At 39.0% G+C, this 25613-nt stretch overlaps 1 non-coding gene across 1 annotated transcript; it reads right to left on the bottom strand.

The window, feature by feature from the left end:
- Positions 1-673: 673 nt before the first annotated feature.
- LOC148581101 (small nucleolar RNA R71) lies at positions 674-780 on the bottom strand. The gene has a single exon (XR_015896986.1). It is a non-coding gene; the product is annotated as a small nucleolar RNA R71 (small nucleolar RNA).
- Between the last annotated feature and the right edge of the window lie 24833 nt (positions 781-25613).

The following is a 25613-nucleotide window of genomic DNA, read 5'->3' as shown; positions in this document are numbered from 1 at the left end:
ATATATTGCATCACCCACAACTAACAGTAATTCTGACAAAAATACTTTCTGCACTTATCTTTTCTTGCTTGCACTTGATGGTTGTATGACAGGGAGAAGAAGCGGGGCTTCAACTTCCTTCGATTCTGAACCTGAGAGGACCTTCCTTAGATTAAGGAGGGAGGCAAGAGGAAAGAAAGTGATTGGTGCTGAGGAAGAAGAGGAATTCTTTGAACCAAACATGGAAGACAACATGAAAAACCATCATGAAGAAGAGGATCACAACCATAGGGGAGGAGGTAGAGCAAATCATGCTGGGGTAGATAGAAGAGTTTTGGGCTCTTACATCAATCCAAACCCAGGCAATTGTGGAAGTAGCATCCAAAAGCCAACAATCCATGCCAACAACTTTGAACTTAAACCACAGCTCATCACCCTTGTTCAGAACAACTGTTCGTTTGGAGGAGGTGTTCAAGAAGACCCCAATCAACATTTAACCACCTTCCTGAGAATATGTGACACAGTGAAGTCTAATGGTGTTCATCCTGACGCCTATAGACTGCTCTTATTTCCATTCTCACTTAGGGACAAAGCAGCCAAGTGGCTGGAATATTTCCCAAGGGAAAACTTGACAACTTTGGAAGACGTGGTGAACAAATTCTTAGCAAGATTTTACCCTCCTCAACAAATCAATAGGCTGAGAGCTGAGGTCCAAACTTTCAGGCAACAAGATGGTGAGACTCTATATGAAGCATGGGAGAGGTTTAAAGACCTAACAAGGAGGTGCCCACCAGATATGTTCAACGAATGGGTGCAGCTGCACATTTTCTATGAAGGGCTCTCTTATGAGTCAAAGAAGGCCATAGACCATTCATCCGGAGGATCTTTGAACAAGAAAAAGACTATTGAGGAAGCCATAGATGTTATTAAAACAGTAGCAGAGAACGACTACTTCTATACTTCCGAAAGAGGGAACACAAGAGGAGTAATGGAGCTGAACAATGTAGATGCTCTGTTGGCCTAAAACAAGCTCATTAGCCAGCAGCTGGCTGACCTCACCAAGAAGATGGAGATGAACCAAGTAGCAGCAATCTCCACTTCATCAACAACCCAAGAAGGAGTGAATGAAGAAGCAGAGGGTAGTCAGGAGCAAGCCAACTACATTGGGAATTCACCAAGAAAAAACTATGATCCATACTCCAGGATCTACAACCCTGGATGGAGAAACCACCCAAACTTTGGGTGGGGAAGTGAGCAAGATCAAAACCAAGACCAGAGACGTTACAACTCCAACAACAATGCAGCTCACCAGTAATTCACACAGAGGACATCTCAACACCCCCACAACAACACTTCTCCACACGCTTATCAAAACCAAAACAGCACATCTGCTCTGAATCACTCATCAATTGATGACAAGCTCTCTAAGATTGAAGCCTTACTTGAAGGAATATGCCAAGAAATTCAAGAAAATAAGGTGTTCAAAGAGGAGGTGCAAGCCAATATCAAGGACAAGGGAGAGACCATTAGGAAGCTGGAATTCCAGGTGGGATATTTAGCTGAGAAGATTCCCAAACCTACTGATAGCTTCCCAAGTGACACGGAGAAAAACCCCAAAGGAGAAGCAAAGAAAGTAAGATGGGAAGATTGCAAAATGGTCACTACAAGTGATCAAGAGACTGAAGACAAGCAAGGCAAACTTTTCGAACAACCTGAAGACAACTCAACAAAGGAGGAGGATAGAGATCACCAAGAACCAGAAATCTCATAACAAGAGCTGCTGAAGCTCTATGAACCCTTCCCTCAACTACTCGATGGTGCTGTGGGAAAGAGAATATACTCAAGGTTCCTAGACTTGTTTGCATCCCTGCATGTAAACATACCATTCATCAAGGCAATTCAACAAATGCCTGCATTCATCAAATATATGAAGGAACTTCTTCCCAGGAAAAGCTCACTCAAAGGAGGCTAGACTATAGTGATGAACAAGGAATGTAGTGCCCTTATTCAACCTGAGTTGCCTACAAAAAGAAGAGACCCAGGGATTTTTCACATCCCTTGTGCCATAGGTGAAACTATGTTCGATAGAGCACTATGTGATTTGGGGGCCAGCATCAACTTACTGCCCTTATCCCTAGTGAAGAGGCTGCAGATCAATGAGATAATGCCCACAGATGTAATCATCAGACTGGCTGACAAAACTCAAAAGCAAGCAATAGGAGTGGTGGAAAATGTGTTGCTAAAGGTTGGGAAATATTTTCTCCCAACAGACTTTGTCATCCTGGATATGGAAGAGAGTTACACTCACCCAATCATATTGGGAAGACCATTCCTAGCTATGGCCAGAGCACTTATCGATGTAGAGAAAGGGGAGCTAATATTGAGAATCCATGATGAACGACTCAGCTTCAATGTTTTCAAACTCTCATAAGAAAGAGATCAAGAGGACAAGGAACTAAGCACAAATGATCATGAGACACTGAAGGAGGAGACAAGCACTGAAGCACAGCCAGTTCATTCTGAGATCCCCTTAATTGATAAACAAGGAAAACAGCAATTGCCACAGCTCAAGGAAAAATTGAAGGAACCTAAACCTCTAGAGGCAGGTAAAGACAGCATCACAACTCCTTTAGAAGAAGAGGTCACCAAGGGGAAGGCATCCTCAAAAGAAACAAATAAGAAGATACCAAAGAGGTGGAGGAACAAGAAGATCCCTACGGAAGACTTCTCTCCAGGGGATAGAGTTGTCTCAGCTTACTTCCCAGATATTCCCCCTAATCTCCCCACTGTACCATCTCAGTTACCTAAAGTCTTCACTATCAACAGAGTTCTTTCCCTGGAACATATGGAGATCATTGATCCAACCAATGGATATAAGTCCACAGCAAGAGGGGAGGACTTTAAGCACTACCAACCACCCTGATGAGGGAAAAACGTCAAGCTAGTGACGCTAAATAAGCGCTTCATGGGAGGCAACCCATGTTTTATATGTTTTTAAAATAGTGAATAAATCAATGTTTATGAATTTCAACCCAAACTTGACAAACACTTGGTGAAATCTTTATGATGCAGTATATAGTGAAGAACAAGTTTGGTGTTCAAAGCAGAACTCTTGGAGCTTTGAACAAAACTTTTCATCATAGTGCTCCAAACTAAGTTTGGTGTCACCCCAAGGTGCCATCAATCTGCCTATAAGGATACACAAGTAGTTCACTAGTTGAAATTCATAAATATACAAACTCTTTTTCTTCTCTTTATTATTCTAGCCGTAGAGTTGATTTTTATGATATTAATTTCCTTATTTTAAATCTTTGTAGGAAAAAGGAAAAAGGGAGTGATTGGACAGTTAAACAAAGAAGGTTCGGACACCACAAAAGGAGGGACTACACACTTGTTCCAAAAAGAGAATGCATTGGAAAATATTGCCATGCAACATTGAAAAAATGGCACCCCTAGAAGACCGAGCAATCTCATTCATAAAGTGATGATCCTTGTCTTTTATCCATGCATCACCCCAACCGTCCATCAAGTAACCACCCCATCAATCCACACCCTCCATTCTTTCACAACTTCTCTATATAAACGACCCTTGTTCCGTACTCACCTTCATTGTCATTACCCACTCTTCACCACTCTCCATTTTGGTACAAGACACTCCCTACACCATTAAAAAAAAAACCTTTTTCCCACCTCACTCTTTTCATTGCAATAAAACCCTAAACAACCAAAAATCTCCACAACTTTACCATCTTCACATATTAACTATCATTGATGGCATCTTCGGGCTCTAAAAGAAGGAAGGGAAAGGAACCCATGGAAGAACACCCATATGATGAAAAGAGATTTAGAAGTTTGCATCATGCATTGCAATACGGGTGGATGGTTGATAAGGAAATCATTTATGAGCTGGGATTTCAAGTTAAAAAGACTGAGTGTCCCGAAATCACAGAGAAGATAGAAAGGAGAAGATGGGAGCTCCTCACTCACCCGGTCATTAAGGTGAATGCAAACCTCATAAGAGAATTTTATGCAAATGCGGTTCGATATGATAAGAAGGATGAGTCCTATACAAGCTTTGTAAGAGGAAAGATGGTGGACTTTGGTCCCATGAGTGTCATGAGGGCATTGAAGCTACGGTCTATACAGTTTGAAGAAGAAAGCTATTACTCAAGATTGGACAATCCCAATTATGACCAGATTCTGCAAGATATTTGTGTACCAGGAGCTGACTGGGAAAGGGGTGCGGGAAATAAAACAAAGTTCATCAAGAGAACAGATCTCACTCCTGAAGCCAAGGGGTGGTTTGAGCTAGTGAGAAGGTCTATTCTCCCAGCTGCAAACAACTCGGAGGTAAATGTCAAGAGAGCCACAATGGTCCACTGTATACTGAAGGGGGGAGAAATCAAGGTCCATGAACTCATAGCTGAAGGTATTAGAAAGATGGCAGAGAAAAGCGACTCAAGAGGAACGTTAGGTTACCCCAGCACTATTTACCGAATATGCAAGAAAGCTGGGGTGGTTTTTGAAGATGATAACCCCATGTGGATAAAGGAAGGCATCCCAATAACTGTACGAAGGATGAATGCTACAGCATCCCCTTTGCCTCAGCGGAAGCAAAGGAAGAGGACAGCCCCTCAAGTAGTGGATGGACAAGTCTTAGAGGGTCAAGCACAACAGACCTTGGACATGCACCAATTGCAGGAAGCCATTGATGGCTTGTCTAGACAATATTTGGAAAGCCAAGGAGCACAGAAAGAGCTTCAACTACAGATGATGGGGCAACAAGAGGAAGCACTCTCAAGATGGATGACTCAGCAAGGTGAGTGGCAAAGGCAAATGATGGAACATCAACTAAGTCAAGGACAACAATGGGAAGAAACATTCAACAGGATGGAACAAAGACAAAACGAGCAACAAGAATCCATCCAGAGGCTAATCAACATCCAAGCACATCAAGGGGCACACATACATGAGATGCATCGAAGACAAATATAACAGGCAGAACTATTGGACGAGCAAAGGGCATTCGCAGAAGGAGTTTACATGAGCGAAACAGGACATCACATAAACACTCAAGCCAGGCTCGGCTACTTAGTGGGACAGCTGCCAATATTGCATCCAGGAATAGCCAGGTATGAAGAAATGAAGGATGAATTAGCACGAGAGGAAAGACAAAGGGTGGAAGAGAGTCATGAGTCAGTGAGGAAGGCACTTGAGGATTGGAAGCAAGCAAGATTGGCACGGATGCGAGGAAATACAAGAGGAAACAAGGAGGATAAGCAAGGAAAAGAGCATGGACATCCACAACAATAAAAGGTGGTGGAGTTCCTTCTTTATTCCACCTTTCTCTATGTTTTAAATAAGGAAGATCTTGTATGAAATAGAACTTGCTTCCATGTTTTGTTCAAGCCTTTTTAAATTCTGTCTTTTAAGTTCTGAATAGGTCTCTGTGTGCTAGTTTTTATGTCACTGCATCCTCCTTAACTTATTTGTATGCGTGTCCCTTTAAATCAAATGAAGAGAGAATGTTTATGTTTAAAAAGACCAGAGTAGAGTTCATACTATGGAGTACATTCATGAGTTTGTGGTATGATCATAAGTTAGCTAAGTTGGTTCAACCATAAGGTGGGATGACAACTATCTGGCCTGAATACTTTGCTTTGAATATACTCATGAGACTAAGTATATGACAAGATCCTAATAAGAGAAAGAGAAAATAATAATGAAAGTGGAAAAACAAAAGAAAAAGAGTAAGCAATAAGGCTAGGCACCAATGGTTTTGATCTTAAGATATGTGTCTGTGGTGTTCCTATGTGAGGGATCTACTTGGATGAATAAGCTCTTAGGGGTGCTTTATCACTTGGTAACTTGGGTTAACTAACCCGGGATTATCAGCTGAAAGTCCATTATCAAGGGTAACCCTCACTACAGAGCATTTAGTAACCCAAAGAGGTGCTGGACACCAAGGTCTCATGAAGGAAAATAAATGAACTATGTGCCTGTGGTGTGTATGTATGGGGGAGAGACTTGAGCAAGTAAGTCCTTAGGGGTGCTTCAACACCTAGCACCTTGAACCAACTGGTTCGGGAGTGTTGGCTGAAAGCTTATCTTAAAAAGTTGCCCCCTTACAGAGCACTTAGCCTAAGAACACTGATGAGCGGATAATTTATACGCTTTTTGACATTGTTTTTAGTATGTTTTTAGTAGGATCTAGTTACTTTTAGGGATATTTTCATTAGTTTTTATGTTAAATTCACATTTCTGGACTTTACTATGAGTTTGTGTGTTTTTCTGTGATTTCAGGTATTTTCTGGCTGAAATTGAGGGACTTGAGCAGAAATCAGATTCAGAGGTTGAAAAAGGACTGCTGATGCTGTTGGATTCTGACCTCCCTGCACTCAAGGTGGATTTTCTGGAGCTACAGAACTCGAAATGGCGCGCTTCCAATTGCATTGGAAAGTAAACATCCAGGGCTTTCCAGTAATATATAATAGTCCATACTTTGGCCAAGAATTGACGACGTAAACTGGCGTTCAACGCCAGCCTTCTGCCCAAATCTGGCGTCCAGCGCCAGAAAAGGATCCAAAACCAGAGTTGAACGCCCAAACTGGCACAGAAACCGGCGTTCAACTCCACAAATGGCCTCTGCACGTGCAACACTTATGCTCAGCCCAAACACATACCAAGTGGGCCCCGGAAGTGGATTTATGCATCAATTACTTACTCATGTAAACCCTAGTGACTAGTTTATTATAAATAGGACCTCTTACTATTGTATTAATCATCTTTGGACGCCTGGTTCTTAGATCAGAGGGGCTGGCCATCTCGGCCATGCCTGGACCTTCACTTATGTATTTTCAAACGGTAGAGTTTCTACACTCCTTAGATTAAGGTGTGGAGCTCTGCTGTTCCTCAAAGATTAATGCAAAGTACTACTGTTTTCTATTCAATTCTTCTTATTTCGCTTCTAAGATATCCATTCGCACCCAAGAACGTGATGAAGGTGATGATTATGTGTGACGCTCATCATCCTTCTCCCTTATGAACGCGTGCCTGACAAACACTTCTGTTCTACATGAAATAAGCTAGAATGAGTATCTCTTAGATCTCCTAACCAGAATCTTCGTGGCGTAAGCTAGAATGATGGCGGCATTCAAGAGAATCCGGAAGGTCTAAACCTTGTCTGTGGTATTCCGAGTAGGATTCAATGATTGAATGACTGTGACGAGCTCCTAACTCGCGATTGCAGGGCGTTAGTGACAGACGCAAAAGGATAGTAAATCCTATTCCAGCATGATCGAGAACCGACAGATGAATAGCCGTGCCGTGACAGGGTGCGTGAGCATATTATTCACTGAGAGGATAAGATGAAGCCATTGACAAGGGTGATGCCTCCAGACGATTAGCCGTGCCGTGACAGAGCATTGGATCATTTTCCCGTGAGATGACCGAAAGTAGCCATTGAAGTGGTGATGTATCACATAAAGCCAGCCATGGAAAGGAGTGAGACTGATTGGATGAAGATAGCAGGAAAGCAGAGGTTCAGAGGAACGAAAAGCATCTCCATTCGCTTATCTGAAATTCCTGCCAATGAATCTACATAAGTATCTCTATCCCTTTTATTGTTTATTTTAATCTAATAAAGTATCATATTTAAATCCGCCTGACTGAGATTTACAAGATGACCATAGCTTGCTTCATACCAACAATCTCCGTGGGATTCGACCCTTACTCACGTAAGGTATTACTTGGACGACCCAGTGCACTTGCTGGTTAGTTGTATCGAAGTTGTGACAATTATGAATTAAGATCAAAGCACCAAGCTTTGGAGCCATTACCAGGGATTGTTCGAGCCTGGACATCACAATTTCGTGCACCAAACACCAATAAGCTCGGAAATGACAATAAAGGGATCAATGAATAAAAGTCTCATGGGATGTAAGCAAAGTGAGTGTTTTAGGACATGATAAAGGTCTGAAAGCCAGGAATGAACCTAAGTTGCTATGCATGAAACCACCATAAAATCAGTGATATGACTTCCACAAGAATGACTCACTGCTCTTGGCATTCCATTCATCATTCTCTTGTTCCAGTATTTGCTTAGGGACAAGCAAGCTTTAAGTTTGGTGTTGTGATGCCAGGGCATCTTGGCCAGTTTCACTGACCTTTTCTTTACTGTTTTTAGGTTAGTTTCATGCATTTTCTTAGGAAATAAGCTAGTTTTGGGTAGATATTCACTTACACCTTGATTCAAGCATACATTGTGCATTTTACATTATTTCATGAGGATTTTGCATGAGTTTAGTGACAAATTGTATGCTGCATTGCCTATGACTTGTATTAGAACTTTGATGCACTCTATTGCTTGATTTCAGGACCAAAGGAAGCAAGGAATGGGAGGTAACTTGCAAAGTTAATGAGAAAAGTGATTGCCAATAACGCTCTCGAAGCCATCATTGACCACGTTAAGAGTCACGTTAACTAAGTTAACGAGAACTCTAACGTGGAGAGGGGAAGTTGAGCCAACGTTAGTGACACTTAACATTGTCACTAACGTTGGCAAATGCTCATAAGTGGCCACGTTAGAGTCCACGTTAACTTAGTTAACGTGGCCTCTAACGTTAAAAAGGGGGAAGAAACGCCAACGTTAGTGACATTCAACATTGTCACTAACGTTGGCCTAAGAAGAAATATACCACGTTAACTCCCACGTTAACTTGGTTAACGTGGGAGCTAACGTAAGAAGCAAGAGTGGTCGACAACGTTAGTGACACCTAACATTGTCACTAACGTTGGAAGCAACCACACAACCCCCCAAGGAGCCACGTTAGCTTCCACGTTAAACGTTAACTTCCACGTTAACTTAGTTAACGTGGAAGCTAACGTTGATGAGTGAAAGAATGGCCAACGTTAGTGACACTCAACATTGTCACTAACGTTGGGGATGGCTAAGCATGGCCACGTTAGAAGCCACGTTAACCTAGTTAACGTGGACTCTAACGTGAGACATAGGGGCACCTTGGAACGTTAGTGACAATGTTGAGTGTCACTAACGTTCTCGAAGGATGGCAAGCCCACGTTAAAGAGCCACGTTAACTAAGTGAACGTGGGCTCTAACGTGGGAACAAAGGGGGCCTTTCAAAGTTATTGGGAATGTTAAGTCTCAATAACGTGTGCGAAGGACTTAGAGGCAAGGTTAGTGGCAACGTTTATGCCACTAACGTTGAAGTTAACGAGGCTTTTACTTAGTAACGTTAGTGAGAAAGTTGATTGTCACTAACGTTCTCGAACTTATATTTTCACTAAACATTAACACCCCTAACGTCCTGAGCTAAAGTCTCTGCCCACTTCACATTTTCTCTCTGCAAGTAAAGCCAAGCCCAAATGAAGAAGAGAACTGCTTCAAACTCAAGATCCAAAGGCCCAAGACTTGAAGAGCCAACTAGAAGCTGAGAGAAGTAGTATATATAGGAGTAGCTTTGAATTGTTGAGGAGTTCTGGAAGTTGGAAAAGAGAACTACTCTCTGTATTTTACCTTCTCTGCAATTTCTAGTCTTATGATGTATTCTCCATCTTTGTTTTCATTTTCTAGAGCTATGAACAACTAAACCCCTTTCATTGGGTTAGGGAGCTCTGTTGTAATTTGATGGATCAGTACTAATTTTCATTATTCTTCTTCTATCTTTTCTATTGATTTTACTTGAAAGCTTTCGATCTTCATCCAATTGAGTAGTTATCTTGGAAAAGAAGCTATTCAAACTAGGATCTCTTCTGAACCTTGAAAGAGGAATGAAGAGATCAAGCTAGAAATGCTTTCTCATGCTGGACCAGATTGGGTTTGGATGGGTATGTGACTATAACCCTCTCAATACTTGATTTGGAAAATGCATGTGGTATAATCAGTGACCATACTTTATCTCTTCTCATGAGCAATTGACCAAGGAATTGGCTATTGATCAAGATTTGAGAGATTGAATTGCAAGAAATTGTAATTCAATCAATTAAGATTGCCAAGGAGAACAATGAGTGCATTGATTGAGGAAGAGATGAAAATGAACTTGATCCGGAGAATTGCAATATCTCCTAAGCCCAATGAACTCCCCATCTCTGATCTTACCCATTCTCTTTAATTTCTGCCATTTACTTTTATGAGCAAATCCCCCATTCCCATTTACAATTCTACAATTTATTTTCAGTCATTTACTTCCAGTCCTTTAATTCTAGCATTTACTTTTCTGTTATTTACATTCCCGCCATTTTATTTTCTGCAACTCTCAACCCAAATTCTGGATTCACTCAACTAGAACATTCTTCTAATTAAAGTTGCTTGATCAATCAATCCCTGTGGGATTCGACCTCACTCTATTGTGAGTTTTTACTTGACGACAAATTCGGTACACTTGCCGAAGGAAATTTGTTGAGAGACAGTTTCCACCCGCATCAAGGATGGAAAGGAAGCATGCAAAAGTGGAAGGAATACAAGAAGTTGGAGAAATTGCTAAGCTGTCCAGCCTGACCTCTTCGCATTCAAACAGTCATAACTTGAGCTATAGAGGTCCAAACGATGCGGTTCTAGTTGCGTTAGAAAGCTAACGTCCAGGACTTCGATTTGATATATAATATGCTATAGTTTTCTTGACACTAGGCAACGCGACTGCGCGCTCCATGCGGCCACGTCGCAGTGACAGAATTCCAGCGTGGTTGAATTCGAGACCAGCAAATTCTGGGCTGTTTCTGACCCAGTTCTCGGCCCAGAAAACACAGATTAGAGGCTATAAAATGGAGGAATACATCCATTCATAAGGAGGCTCTCACATTCACAATTTTAGGAGTAGATGTAGTTTTTAGAGAGAGAGGTTCTCTCCTCTCTCTTAGGATTAGGATTTAGGACTTCTCTTAGTTTTAGGAGTGACTCTCAATCCCAGGTTCTTTATTTTTATTTAATTTATGAACTCTTCCATGTTACATATAATTTTTTTAATTAATGTTAATTGAGGTATTTCAATTTATGATTGCTGTTATTGTTGCTTTACATCTGAAGGCATTTTTGTTCCAGTAGATTTACTTTTTCTCTTTTGGTTTTGGTTAAGAAATCAGTAACTCAGGAGTTATCCAACTCAATAGCATAATTGTTAAATGTTATCTTGCCAATTGAATTGAACTTCAATAATCCCAATCTTTTCTTAGGAAATAAATAGGATTCGAAGATCAAACTAATTAGTCCCTTGACTTTCCTTTACTTTAGTAAAGGTTGACTAAGTGGAATTAAGATTCAATTTTCATTGTCATTGATAAGGATAACTTGGTCTGGACTTCCAATTTCTGTTACTTTGCCAAGAGTTTAGTTTACAGTTATTTATTTATTTTACTTGTCATTTAAATATATCTGTGCCCATTGCCCAAACTCAACATTCCCCAAAAACACACTTTTTCATAATCAATAATAAGAATACCTCCCTGCAATTCCTTGAGAAGACGACCCGAGGTTTAAATACTCGGTTATCAATTTTAAAGGGGTTTATTACTTGTGACAACCAAAACATTTGTACGAAGGGATTTCTGTCGGTTTAGAGACTATATCTACAACGCGACTGTTTTTATGAAATTCTTTACTGGCAAAAATCCTAACGTCAAATATGCGGACCAAGTTTTGAATAGATTAAATTTTTACCATTAGGAATTCGTAAAATTTGATCCGGTGGAAGTTAATGAACACCAGGTCAAGAAATTTTACGCAAATCTCTTAAAGAGGGATGCCCCAATTGTTTTTCTCAGAGGTGTCACTCTGGACACCTCTGATACTGCTTTAGAGGCTCTCTTAAACATTCTGCATATTCCTCCGGCTCGTGACGCTTACACTCAGATAGTGAAAGATTTGTTATCGGGCAAGCTGTCATTGGAGTTCGTTTTGAGGAAGATTGGCACACCTGAGGCCAGATGGGAGTACAACAGGGGAGAAAATGCGGTCCCGCAGAGTATCGCGTGCACTGATCTCAACCCAGAGGCGAGGATCTGGCAGCAGATTATCGCCGATTACATCATTCTGAGCACGCATGCCATACATATCAGGGTCCGTGTGACAGTTTTACTTTGGGCCATTCTAGAGGGGAAGAGGATCTCTGTTCTTCTCCTTATCAGAGATTCGATGTGGAAGGTGACACAACAGCAGAAGTACAACATTCTCTTCCCATCGTTAATCACCAGATTGGCTACTATGTCTGGAGTGGAGAGACGGCCAACAGATTGGATGTCCATTCTGATCAGCAAGCAACCATTTTTGCCATACAGTGACTACGATGGACCTCCACAGAAGAAGAGGAAGACCATTAAGCCGTCATCATCCTCAACAGAGCCATCAGCACCTCCAGCACCTCCTGTGCCCACACCCCGACTCCAGACACCCTATGAGCTGTGTCGGGAGATCTTGGATACTCTCCACCGCCTTGAGCGCCACAACGCTCGCTTCTTCCAGTGGATTGTGGCAAAGTTTGAGGGTAGAGACCCTGGGCCACCTCCTCCGGATACACCAGAGCTTGAGCTCGAGACTGAGGAGCCAGCACCGGAGGAGCCAGCAGCTGAAGCTAGCCAGGCAGACAAGCCCCAAGAGTAGCCAGCAGCAGAGACCACAGTTAAGAAGCCTATAGATTAGATGGTTGAAGAGTCGGCAGCTGTAGCTGAGCTAAGAGTTGAGACAGCATCGGAGCCAGCTGGCCACACACTCGAGGTGCATCGAGCTGAGACCACCACCCGGCCATCCAGCGCCAGCATTGTCTACCACCGTCATCACCACTCACCACCGCCAGGTGGTGGAGCTTCATAGAGTTGCTCACCCCAGTCCGTTTTTTGGCACGGAGGACCGTGCATCATCTAAGTGTGGGGGAGGACCTACTATTTTTAGGTGTAAATATTCCCTCCTGAATACTTGTCATTTAGTTATTTTCAGTCTTTATTATGCTTTTTGTGGATACCTTTAGTACTTTGAATTGTGCACATTTTACTTTGGTATATATATTAGTTGCTTCTAGTTATATCTAGTATTGCACTTTCATTTTGGTATATACATACATATTGCATTTTATATTGTATAGTACATAGCATATATATGGATTGTGATTGGATGATGTGAATAGCTTATGCCTAGCTCATTTTGATCCTAATTGTTCACGTTACTTTTTGCTTGTTGAAAATTAGGGAAAGAACTAGGAAATTTTGAAAAATTTTGCATTCATCACAACATACATACATACATATATAGGAAATAATTTTGGTAAAAAACAACAAGAACTTTTCAAGAACTTTGGGCTTTCTTTTGAATTGAATGGAAAAATTGTTTTTCAAACTTGCTTGAATGGATTTTTTATGGAACATAAAAGAGTAAAGAACAATTACCTTGTGAGCTTTTGGGCTATATTGAGTGGTTACACATTTTAACCACTAATTTTGTTCATTGTGTGCTATATCTCTTCTATGATTGTAATCTTGGTTTTACTTGATTCTTTATTTCCAATGGTTGATGTTTTGAATTGCATTGAGCATGATTGATGCCATCTTTGTTTAAAAGCTTACTTTTCCCATATAGCCTACCCTTTGCATTACCATTGTTAACCCCTTTGAGCTTTACTTACCCCGTTGTTCTTGATATTAGCACATCACAACCTTAAACGAAAAACCATGATTTACCTTGGATTGTATCCTTGATTAGTTTAGGTTGAAGAAGTGTGTTTCATTTCAGTGTGGGGGAATCTTTTGGGAAACTTTGGTAGTAAAAGAAATGTTTAATTTGGGTATTCATTGAAAATTGTGGAAAATGGGAACATTCATGTATTAACTACTTAACCATATGTAATTCTAAAAAAAAAAAAACTCTTCATCATAGAAAGGGCGCAAAGGCACCCTGAAGAGTAAACAAATGAATAAAGGAATTGCATATGTGATGTTTTTTGTAAAAAAAGCATACATGAGTGCTAGTGAATAGAAAATGATGGAAGGTTAGGATTGTATTTTATTTTGATTTGGTTAATATGGGTTGATGTGGAGGCTTAAACTAATCAAGGATTCAATTGCATTTAGTCCACTTGACCATATCTATCCCACCTTACCCTAACCCCATTACAACCGTATGAAGTCCTCGTGATAATTGCATTCATGCATCACTTGTTTGTTGATTGTTAGATGAAAAGAAATCCTTGAAAGCATGATTGGAAAGAGACTTGAGTGAATTGACCCTAAACACCGAGTGATCATAGTGTATACACATCTAGTGAGGGTTCAATTACTCAATTCTATGTTTCCATACCTCTTATCATGTATTCTTGCAAGTTGCTTCATTTTGATGAGTTAAATCAATTCTTTATATTTTTTTGCATTGAACTATCTCCTTGCTTAGCCCTAAATGTCTATACTTACTTGGAATTTGATTGTTTGTTTCCACCAAATTAATAGGACATTATAGATAGATAGATATATATAATATATACATACTTGCATGCATATAGATAGTTGCATTTAATAAGTTGATTACCCCTTTGATGATTTTTCTTGTTGGTTTAGCATGAGGACATGCTATTGTTTAAGTGTGGAGGAATTGATGAGTCCATATTTTCCGATGCATTTTGGCTTGATTTGAATGGATTCTAGCACATGAACTCACACTTAATCACCAAAATAGCATACTTTTGTGTTTGATCCCTAATTTGATTCTAAATGTGAAAACATGCGTTTTAATGCTTAGTTTAATGATTTTTAATTCCACTTTTATGTCATTCGATGCCGTGATATGGTTTGTGAGGGATTTCAGGTCTTAGAGGCAAGAATGAATGGCTAAAAATGGAAGAAAGCATGTACAAGGGAGAAAACATGAAGAAAAGAAGGAAAAGCACGCACAGCGAAGTGTGAGTGCGCACAACTCTACTTGCATGTGCACAAGTGAGAATTTCCATATGTGTGTGCGCACAAGCACCTGTGCGTACACACAGGTCAACTTTCAGCTGAGTGTGCGGACGCACACGTTTGTACGTCCGCACAGGTCCTTGCACGTGATTGCATTAGTGAGACACGTGCTGCACAAATTTGGAGGCCCTTGGCTCATTTTTGGAAGGCCGAAATGCTGAAATGGAGTGTTATATAAAGGGGAAATCAACACTTTTAAAAGGGTACACATTAGAGCTCACTTAGATAATTTTTAGAAAGTAATTAGAAGTAGGAGTAGGAGTAGTATGGCTTTGCTCTCTTAGGATTTATTTCCATCTCCATTGTAGCATTTTATAGCAAGCTTTTCTTTTGGATTTTGCTCCTTTAATTGTAAGTACTCTCAATTTCCTCTTTAATTATAGCACATTTACTTTCAATTGCTTTGGTTCAGGTGCTTTGTTCATATTTCCAATTTTGTGTTACTTGGAGTTTTGATCAATGAATTTTATGTTTCATGCTTCCTTTATGTTTGATTGCCTGTTTATATTTGATTTTGTGCATAGTTGGGTATAGCTTTCTAATTTTCCTTGCAATTTTCCATGTTTTGGTTTTATGCACACAAGGTGTTTGTGAAAATGCCAACCTTAGAGTTTGAGAAGATTTTTCACACCTTGGCTTGTGGTTTGAGTTCCTAGGATACTAGAGTCATAATATCCAACATTTAGTGATAATTCTTGGGTAATTAGTTGACTCTTGTTTTCATTGATGCTAGCTTTTTATCAACTAGTTTGGCAAGTTAGCTAAGACTTATGGATTAAGGTGAATTATGCTTGCTTGACTTACTCCTCGATGGTTGGGGTTGACTAGGCGAGATCAACTCATCAAAATTACCATAGTTGTGGTTATGGCGATGATAGGACTCCTTGGAACCTCAATTCCCTAGCCAAGGCTCTTTATTGCATTTATAGCATTTTCACTAGTTTTGATCTTATTTTCTCTTTACTTGCATTAATTCACAATTTTGCTCATTCCTTAGTTCTTTGATTTCTTAGTTCTTTTAATATTTCATTTCTTGCTTGAAAATCCCTTTTTACCTCCACAATCGAAAGATAAACACTTCCAATTGCGTCATAGGGAGAACGACCCGATGTTTAATTACTCTAAGTTATATTTTTATTTTGAATTGGAATATTTGATTCAGAGAGTTCATTGTTGGTTTGGACTATGCTACTAACGAAATGATCCTTGCTTTGATTGATTTCGAACCATGCAAAAATTCTCTTCGTCAGTAATCCCTGAAATTAATAATTACTCAAATTCATCCCTGAAATTGCACTCCGGGACTCATAATAGTCCTTGAAATAATTTCTGTCCATCCTTGTTACAGGAAAACTGATTTGGACTGAAATGACTTCGTTTTGTATTTATTAAAAAAAACTAATCCCCAATACGACATCATTTTATATTTATAAAAAAAAAACTAATCCTTATCTTCTCCAATTCTCTCCTTCACTGATGTTCTTCTTCTTCTTCAATTTCATAGAAGCAACAACAACATCTTCAGAACCAACAAAAATCACAGAATTGAAAAAACTAACAATTACAAAAAAATCACAAAAAAAACCAACAACAATTAGAAAAGATCAATTAACCTAAATAACCAGCATCAATCAACCTCAATAGCAATAATCACAAAAAACAACAACAATTACAGAATCAAAAACAACAAAAAAGCAACCATGGTAACTACATTAAAACACCATCATCAGTAGAAATAATCATCCAAAATATTAAACAATAATGATTCAATAACTAAAAAAATTAAAAAAAAACTCACCTTTGCCGCAGAGAAGAGAAGAAGGATGCAGAAGGAGATAGAGAGGAGAACAGAGAGCAGACGACAACAAATAAGGAGGGGCTGTCAGCTGGGACAATGGAGAGCGTCTGGAGCTGGCCGTGAGAGACATTCTGTTTGTGGCCTGGAGCGCCTGCCTCGTTGTGGAGCTGTTGGTGGGCTTTGGAGTCACCGGCGAGTGCGGCGGGCTCGAGAGTGAAGACGGCGGCGACGGAGGGTTGGGGCGATTGACAGAGCGCTTGAAAATAGTGAAAAAGTGTGAAATCTAGACGGCGAGGTTGGAGAGCACCTCGATCTCGTGGTGGTGTGAAGAAGCAGATTGGGAACGTGAAAGACTAGGTTGGGAAAAGACGATCGGCGCGGCACCGAAATGGAGGCGGGCGACAGAGAGGGTTGAGGAAAGCTTGCTTGTGAGGGAGAAAAGGGGAAGGGAAAGGGCAGATTGGGGAAGGGTAAGGGGAACGGTTGGGGAAGGAAAAGGGAAGGCTTGGGGAAGGGTGGGGTTTAGCACGTTTTTTTTTTACTTTTTTTTTAAATAAACACAAAACTACGTCGTTTTCAATGTTCTCTTTTTTTTACTTCTCAAAATGACGTCGTTTTAAGATTCCGACGAACGGAAAATTCCTCAAGGACTTCTATGAGTCCCGGAGTGCAATTTTAGGGATGAATTTGAGGAATTATTAACTTCAGGGATAACTTTGAGGCTCGAGTGCAACTTCAGGGACTACTTTGAGGCTTATCCCGAATTCATATTCCCTGCCCTCTGCACTGGCATTTGAATGCCCAGGGTCTGCTCCCTGGCTGGCGTTCAATGCTAGCAATGCTGCCTATTTGGGGCGTTGGACGCCCAGCCAGTGCTCCTTGGCTGGCATTCAACTTCAACAACACTCCATCCAGAGTGTTCTGTTTTAACTACTAAATATTTATGTTTCTGTTCTGACTATTGCACATGAACATGAACTTAAAATATGGATTAAAGAAAAACAAAATGAAAGGAAATGAAAATAATTAATTAAGGTTGGGTTGCCTCCCAACAAGCACTTCTTTAACGTCACTAGCTCGACGGTTATCTCCTTACGAAGGTGAGAATAGGCTTAGAATTTTGCTCCTTACAGTGAACTTTCTTCCTGTCTTCTCATGGATGAGCTCTGCATGCTCTAGAGACAGGATATGACTCACTGTATGTGGTATGACTGGTTTCTTGGTAAAGACAACTCTCATGCCAGGTGAGAGGCCTTTAGTTGGGACTTTTTTGTCCCTCTAACCTTTAGGTACTTTCTTCCTAGTACCTTTATGCTTAGACCTTGTTGATGGCTGCCTAACACCAAACTTAGAATTGATGTTTGAGGGCTTAGTAAAGCTCTGCACAGAAAGAGAGGGTTGGAACACTAAGTGTTGCACCATGGTCTCTTTCTTTTTAGAGGGAGAATTGGGACTAGACATCTTGAACAAGATGTGATCCTCCCCTAGTTGTAGAGTCGGTTCTCTGTTAGCCACATTAATGATAGCATTGGCAGTGGCTAGGAAACATCTTCCAAGGATGACAGAGTCATCCTCATCCTTTCCTATGACCAAGACTATGAAGTTTGCAGGAATGTAGTGGTCTTCAAACTTCACCAAGACATCCTCTACTAAGCCATATGGTTTCTTCATTGACTTGTCTGCCATCTCTAGTGAGATGTTTGCAGCCTGCACCTCAAAGATTCCTGGCTTCTCCATTATAGAGAGTGGCATGAGGTTTATACTTGACCCTAGGTCACACAGAGCCTTCTCAAAGGTCATGGTGCCTATGGTGCAATGAATCAGGAAGCGTCCAGGATCTGGAAGCTTCTAAGGTAGCTCCTACTGAACCAAAGCATTGAGTTCTTTGGAAAGCAGTGGAGGTTCTTCTTCGAAAGACCTTGTACCAAATAGCTTGGCATTAAGCCTTATGAGAGCTCCTAGGTAGTGAGAAACTTGCTCTTCCCTAGTGTTTTCATCCTCATCAGAGGATGAGTGTTCATCAGAACTCATGCATTACAGAAGTGCATGTAAAGGAACCTCTATGGTCTCTATATGAACATTGGCTTCCTTTAGTTCTTGGATAGGGATTTCTTGAGTAGGTATTCAGCACTCATAGGGTGTGCCTTTATTGGAATTTAACACCAGCTCTGATAGCTCTTTGGACGTTGAACGCCCATGCTGTACACCCTTACTGGCGTTAAACGCCAGTTCCCTTATCATTTTGGGTGTTGAATGCCCAGCAGGGGTATCTTGGCTGGCGTTCAACACCAACTACCCTATCTGGTTGGGCAATGAACGCCCAGTGAATGGTTCCTCACTGGCATTCAGCACCAGAATTTCTACATGTTTGGGCGTTGAACGCCCAGCCAGTTTTCCCTGGCTAGCGTTCAACGCTAGCTCTGTTGCTAGGATGGACATTGAATGCCCAGTGAGGGCTTCCTCACTAGCGTTCAATGCCTTTCCAGTCTCTCCAGATTCGGCCTCTGCCTCAGTGGTTATGGCCTTGCACTCTTCTCTTGGGTTTACTTCAGTGTTGCCAGGAAGAGTGTCAGGAGGAGTCTCAGGGATCCTCTTGCTCAGTTGACTAACTTGTACCTCCAAATTTCTAATAGAGGATCTTGTTTCATTCATGAAACTATGAGTGGTCTTAGAGTGGCTGGAAACCAGAGTGACTAAGTCAGAGAGGCTCTGCTTAGGAGTTTCCATATTCCCTTGAGAAGATGGGAATGGTGGTCTGTTGTTGAACCTATTTTGGTTCCTTCCACCTTGATTCTTATTGAAACCTTGCTGAGGTTTCTGTTGATCCTTCCATGAAAGGTTAGGATGATTTCTCCATGAAGGATTATAGGTGTTTCCATAGGGTTCTCCCATGTAATTCACCTCCTCCATGGTGGGTTGATCAGGATCATAAGCATCTACATTAGGAGATACTTCTTGGGTACTGCCAGCTGCAGTTTGCATTCCAGTCAAATGTTGAGAGATCATATTGACTTGCTGGGTCAAGATCTTATTCTAAGCCAATATGGCATTCAGAGTATCAACTTCAAGAACTCCTTTCTTCTGAGAGATCCCATGGGTTACAGGATTTCTTTCAGAAGTGTACATGAATTTATTGTTAGCAACCATCTCAATGAGTTCTCTTGCTTCTGCAGGTATTTTCTTCAAGTGGAGTGATCCACTTGCAGAGCTGTCCAATGAGATTTTGGACATCTCAAACAGGCCATCATAGAACACGCCTATGATAGACCATTCTGAGAGCATGTCAGGAGGACATCTCCTGATCAGTTACTTGTATCTTTCCCAAGCTTCATAAAGGGATTCACCTTCTCTTTGTCTGAAGGTTTCAAAAGCATTAACCAGCTTTTTCCAAGAGTCTAGACTCTCTTTTGGTTGAGAATCCAACCATGTCTTAGCTCTGTCTCTTACAGCAAAGGAAAAGAGCATAAGCATGTAGACTTCAGGATTTACTCCATTAGTCTTTACAGTATCACATATTTGCAAGAATTCAGCCAAGAACTGATGTGGATCTTCCATTGGAAGTCTATGGAACTTGATATTCTGTTGCAGAAAAGAGACTAACTGAGGCTTGAGCTCAAAGTTGTTAGCTCCAATGGCAGGTATAGAGATTCTTCTGCCATAAAGTCAGAGGTAGGCATGATGAAGTCACCAAAAACCTTTATTGCATCTCCTTCAGGTTCGGCCATGTCCTCAATTTCATGTTCAAAATTTTCTGAAAGGTTTCTTCCGGAGTGTTGTGCTTTAATTTATTGTAAGCTCCTCCTTAAAGTGCTCTCAGGTTCAGGATCAAGATTAAAGAGGGGCTCTGTATCCCTGTTCCTGGTCATAAACAAGAAAGCCCAGATACGACAAGAAAGGAAGCTTCTATGCCAAAGGGCAAAGAACTCCCAGTGAGATCTGAAGGAAGAAGAGGAAGATAGAAAACTACAGATGGAAGATGAGAGAGAAGAAGAGTTTGAATAAATAGAAGTAAATAGGAGAAGAATTGGAAATAGAAAAGATAAATAATAATTAAAATATTTTATTTTTATTTTATTTATTTATTAATTTCGAAAATAAGGTTAATAAATTAAAAAGCATTGAAAATTTATTTATGAATTTCAAAAATAGAAGAGAGAGAAGAAGAAAATAATTTTCAAAAATAAGAGAGAGAAGAATTAGTTAGGACGTTTTGAAAAACAAGAGAGAGAAGATACGTAATTAATTAGAAAATATTTGAATTTAAAATTTGAAATTAGAAAAGATGAGAAAAGATAAGATAAGAAATTAAAAAGATTTGAATAAGATTTGATTTTAAAGTTTGAATTTTAAATTTTGAAATTTGAAAAAGATAAGATAAAATTTTGAAAAAGATATGATTTTTAAAAAAGATATGATTTTGAAAAGAATTGATTTTTGAAATTTAAAGCTAAGATAAGATAAAAGTTTTGAAATTAAAATCTGAATTTTTAATAATAGTTTTCGAAAATTATTTTAAAATAGAGATAGAAAAGATTTTTTTATTTTTGAATTTAATGAGGAAAGAGAAAAATAAGTAAAATATACAAAACTTAAAATTTTTAGATCTAAATGGACCTAGTTTTCAAAAATTTAAAGAAAAACACCAAAGGACACCAATCTTAAAAATTTTAAGATCAAAACAAAAGAAAACACAAGAACACTTTGAAGATTGAAAAGAACACTAAGAACAAGACTAAAAAAATTCAAAGAACACAAGAACATGCAAAAGACACCAAACTTAAAATTTTTTGAAAACTGATAAGCGGATAATTTATACGCTTTTTGGCATTGTTTTTACATAGTTTTTAGTATGATTTAGTTAGTTTTTAATATATTTTTATTAGTTTTTAAATAAAAATAATATTTCTGTACTTTACTATGAGTTCGTGTGTTTTTCTGTGATTTCAGATAATTTCTGGCTGAAATTGAGGGACCTGAGCAAAAATCTAATTCAGAGGCTGAAAAAGGACTGCAAATGTTGTTGGATTCTGACCTCCCTGCACTCAAAGTGGATTTTCTGGAGCTCCAGGAGTTCAAATGACACGTTCTCAATTGCGTTGAAAAGTAGACATCCAGGACTTTCCAGCAATATATAATAGTTTATACTTTGCCCGAGTTTAGATGACGCAAACTGGCATTCAACGCCAGTTCTCTGCCCTATTCTGGCGTTAAACGCCAGAAACAGGTTACAAGTTGAAGTTAAACGCCCAAAACAGGTTACAACCTGGTGTTTAACTCCAGAAACAGCCTAGGCACGTGTGAAGCTCAAGTCTCAGCCCCAGCAAACACCAAGTGGGCCCCGGAAGTAGATTTCTGCACTATCTATCATAGTTTACTCAATTCCTGTAAACCTAGGTTACTAGTTTAGTATTTAAACAACTTTTAGAGATTTATTTTGTACCTCATGACATTTTTAGATCTGAACTTTGTACTCTTTGACGGCATGAGTCTCTAAACACCATTGTTGGGGGTGAGGAGCTTTGCTATGTCTCGATGAATTAATGCAATTATTTCTGTTTTCTATTCAAACATACTTGTTTCTATCTAAGATGTTCATTCGCACTTCAGTATGATGGATGTGATGATCCGTGACACTCATCACCATTCTCAACCTATGAACGCGTGCCTGACAACCACCTCCGTTCTACCTTCGATTGAATGAGTATCTCTTGGATTCCTTAATCAGAATCTTCGTGGTATAAGCTAGAATCCATTGGCAGCATTCTTGAGAATCCGGAAAGTCTAAACCTTGTCTGTGGTATTCTGAGTAGGATTCAGGGATTGGATGACTGTGACGAGCTTCAAACTCACAAGGGTTGGGCGTAGTGACAAATGCAAAAGGATCAATGGATCTTATTCCAACATGAGTGAGAACCGACAAATGATTAGTCGTGCGATGACAGCACACCTGGACCATTTTCACTGAGAGGACGGATGTAGCCATTGACAACGGCGATCCACCAACACACAGCTTGCCATAGGAGGAACCTTGCGTGCGTGAAGAAGAAGACAGGGGGAAAGCAGAGATTCAGAAGACAAAGCATCTCCAAAACTCCAACATATTCTCCATTATTGCATAACAAGTATTTAATTCATGCTCTTTTATTTTTTGCAATCCAACTTGATAATTATAATTGATATCCTGACTAAGAATTACAAGATAACTATAGATTGCTTCAAGCCAACAATCTCCGTGGGATTCGACCCTTAGTCACGTAAGGTATTACTTGGACGACCCAGTGCACTTGCTGGTTAGTGGTACGAGTTGTGAAAAGTGTGATTTACAATTCGTGCACCAAGTTTTTGGCGCCGTTGCCGGGGATTGTTCGAGTTTGGACAACTGACGGTTTATTTTGTTGCTTAGATTAGGAAAAATTTGTCTTTTTAGTTTAGAGTCACTAAAATTGCGTCTTCTATTATTGTTTTTGGTTGAAATTTTTTTTAAATCCTTATTTTCTCTTTTTAAATTTTTCGAAAAATTTTTATAAACTAATAATTGAGTTTTTTTTTGTTTGAGTTTAGTTTCATATTTTAAGTTTGGTGTCAATTGCATGTTTTTATTTTCTTTTAAATTTTCGAATTTGTGTTCATTGTTCTTTCTTGATCTTCAAGTTGTTCTTGCTATTTTTCTTGTTTGATCTTTAGTTTTTCCTGTTCTGTGTATTTTCTTGTTTTTCTTGTGCGTTTTCAAATTATCAGTATTCAAAAAAAAATAGTTTTTCTCTGTTTAATCCTTGCATTTGTTGAATGTGTCTATGTTCTTGTGAATAGTTGCTCCTTTGAGTCTTTCTTTCTAAAATCTTTTCAAAATTAATTTTCCTTTGATTAAATCTTGTGTCAAGTTTTAAGTTTGGTGTTTTCTTGTCAGTTTTTATTTGACTTTCGAAAATTTATTTTTGGTTTTCTAAAAATTTTAAGTTTGGTGTTCTTTTTTTATGTTCTTGAGTCCTTTGAGTCTTTGAATTTTTGTTCTTCGTGTTTTTGTGAATCTTCAAGGTGTTCTTGAGTCTTTCTTGCGTTTTGATCTTAAAATTTTTATGTTTGGTGTTCCTTGGTGTTTTTCCTCCAAATTTTCGAAAATAAGGAGCATTAGATCTAAAAATTTTAAGTTGTGTCTTTTTATTGTTTTTCTCTTTCCTCATTGAATTCAAAAATATCTTTTTTCTTTATTTTAATTGATTTTTCGAATTTTCCTTTTAAAAATTCAGATTTTATTTTAAAATTTCTATTTTATCTTATCTTATTTTAAAAATTTCGAAATTCAAATTTTTTTCAAAAAAATCATATCTTTTTCAAAAACTTATCTTATCTTATTTCAAATTTCAAAATTTAAAATTCAAAATTTAATTTTCAAATTTAAAATTCAAATCTTTTCAAAATTTAAATCTTTTTCAAATCCCTATCTTATATTGTTGACTTTTCCGAAAATTCAAAATTCAAAATTTAAAATTTCAAATTTCAAATTTTAAATTTCGATTTTCAAATTTCAAATTTCAAAATTTAATTTTCAAATTTAAAATTTAAATTTTAAAACTTTTTAATTTAAATTCCTTATCTTCTCTTACCTAGCTGATGCGGGGAAAACTTGTCTCTCAACAAATTTCCCTTCAGCAAGTGTACCGAATTGTCGTCAAGTAAAACTCACAATAGAGTGAGGTCGAATCCCACAGAGATTAACGGATTAAGCAATCAATGGTTAATTAATTATCCTAGTTAAACGAATCAGATTTGGATGATGGGCAGCAGGAATTGTAAATTGACAAAAAAGTAAAGAAAGCAATAAAGTGCAGAAAAGTAAAATGGCAAGAAAAGTAAATATAAGAACTAAAAATAAAATGAACATTGGGATCAAGAGATATTGCAATCCTCCGGATCAAGTTCATTCCCATCTCTTCCTCAATCAATGCACTCATTGATCTCCTTGTCAATCTTAAGTGATTGAATTACAATTTCTTGTAATTCAATCTCTCAAATCTTGATCAATAGCCAATTCCTTGGTCAATTGCTCATGAGAAGAGATGAAGTATGGTCACTGATTATACCACATGCATTTCCCAAATCAAGTGTTGAGAGGATTATAGTCACATATCCATCCAAACCCAATTTGGTCCAGCATGAGAAAGCATTTTCAGCTTGATCTCTTCATTCCTCTTCCAAGGTTCAGAAGAGATCCAAGTATGAATAGTTTCTTTTCCAAGATAACTATCCAATTGGATGAAGATCGAAAGCTTTCAAGTAAAATCAAGAGAAAAGAAAGAAGAAGAAGAATAAGAACTACAATTGATCCATTGAATTACAATAGAGCTCTCTAACCCAATGTAAAGAGTTAGTTGATCATTGCTCTACAAAAATAGAAAAGAAAGAAAGTGCAGAAAAATAAAGAGGAAGATTGAAACTGAAAATAAAACTTCAAAATTCATAAATGAAAAGTACAAAGAAAGAAAAGGAAAAGCGGGTGAGGGAAGGAAGTCCGAAGACCCCTCTTCAATCCCCCATTCCAGGATTCCCCCTCATCTAGCCTAAGATTCTTTCAATTAAAAGACTAAGGCCTTTATATAGGCTCTCCTAAATTACAAAATGAAAGCAAATTACAATTAAATAAAAATTCCTATTCTAGATGCTTCTTGTGGCCTTGATTGGTTGACAATTGTGGGCTTGCTTGCTTGAGCTTTGAAGTGGGCTTGAGAGAGAATTGAGTCAAGTTGAGGTCTAGGTGCTAAAGTTAGTGCCAAAGTTAGCCAAACTAACGCTACAAGTGTGGCGTTGGTGTTAAAGTTATTGCGGCTAACGTTGCACTTGCTGCCCAGTTGGTGTTTTTGGGGATTAAAAGATGCCTCTTGTTTGTGCT

The sequence above is a fragment of the Arachis ipaensis genome, chromosome B10 (genome assembly GCF_059453495.1).
Source record: "Arachis ipaensis isolate K30076 ecotype BB chromosome B10, ASM5945349v1, whole genome shotgun sequence".
Lineage (NCBI taxonomy): Eukaryota > Viridiplantae > Streptophyta > Magnoliopsida > Fabales > Fabaceae > Arachis > Arachis ipaensis.
The sequence above is the reverse complement of the archived record's forward strand: the minus strand, read 5'-3'. Positions and strand labels throughout refer to the sequence as shown.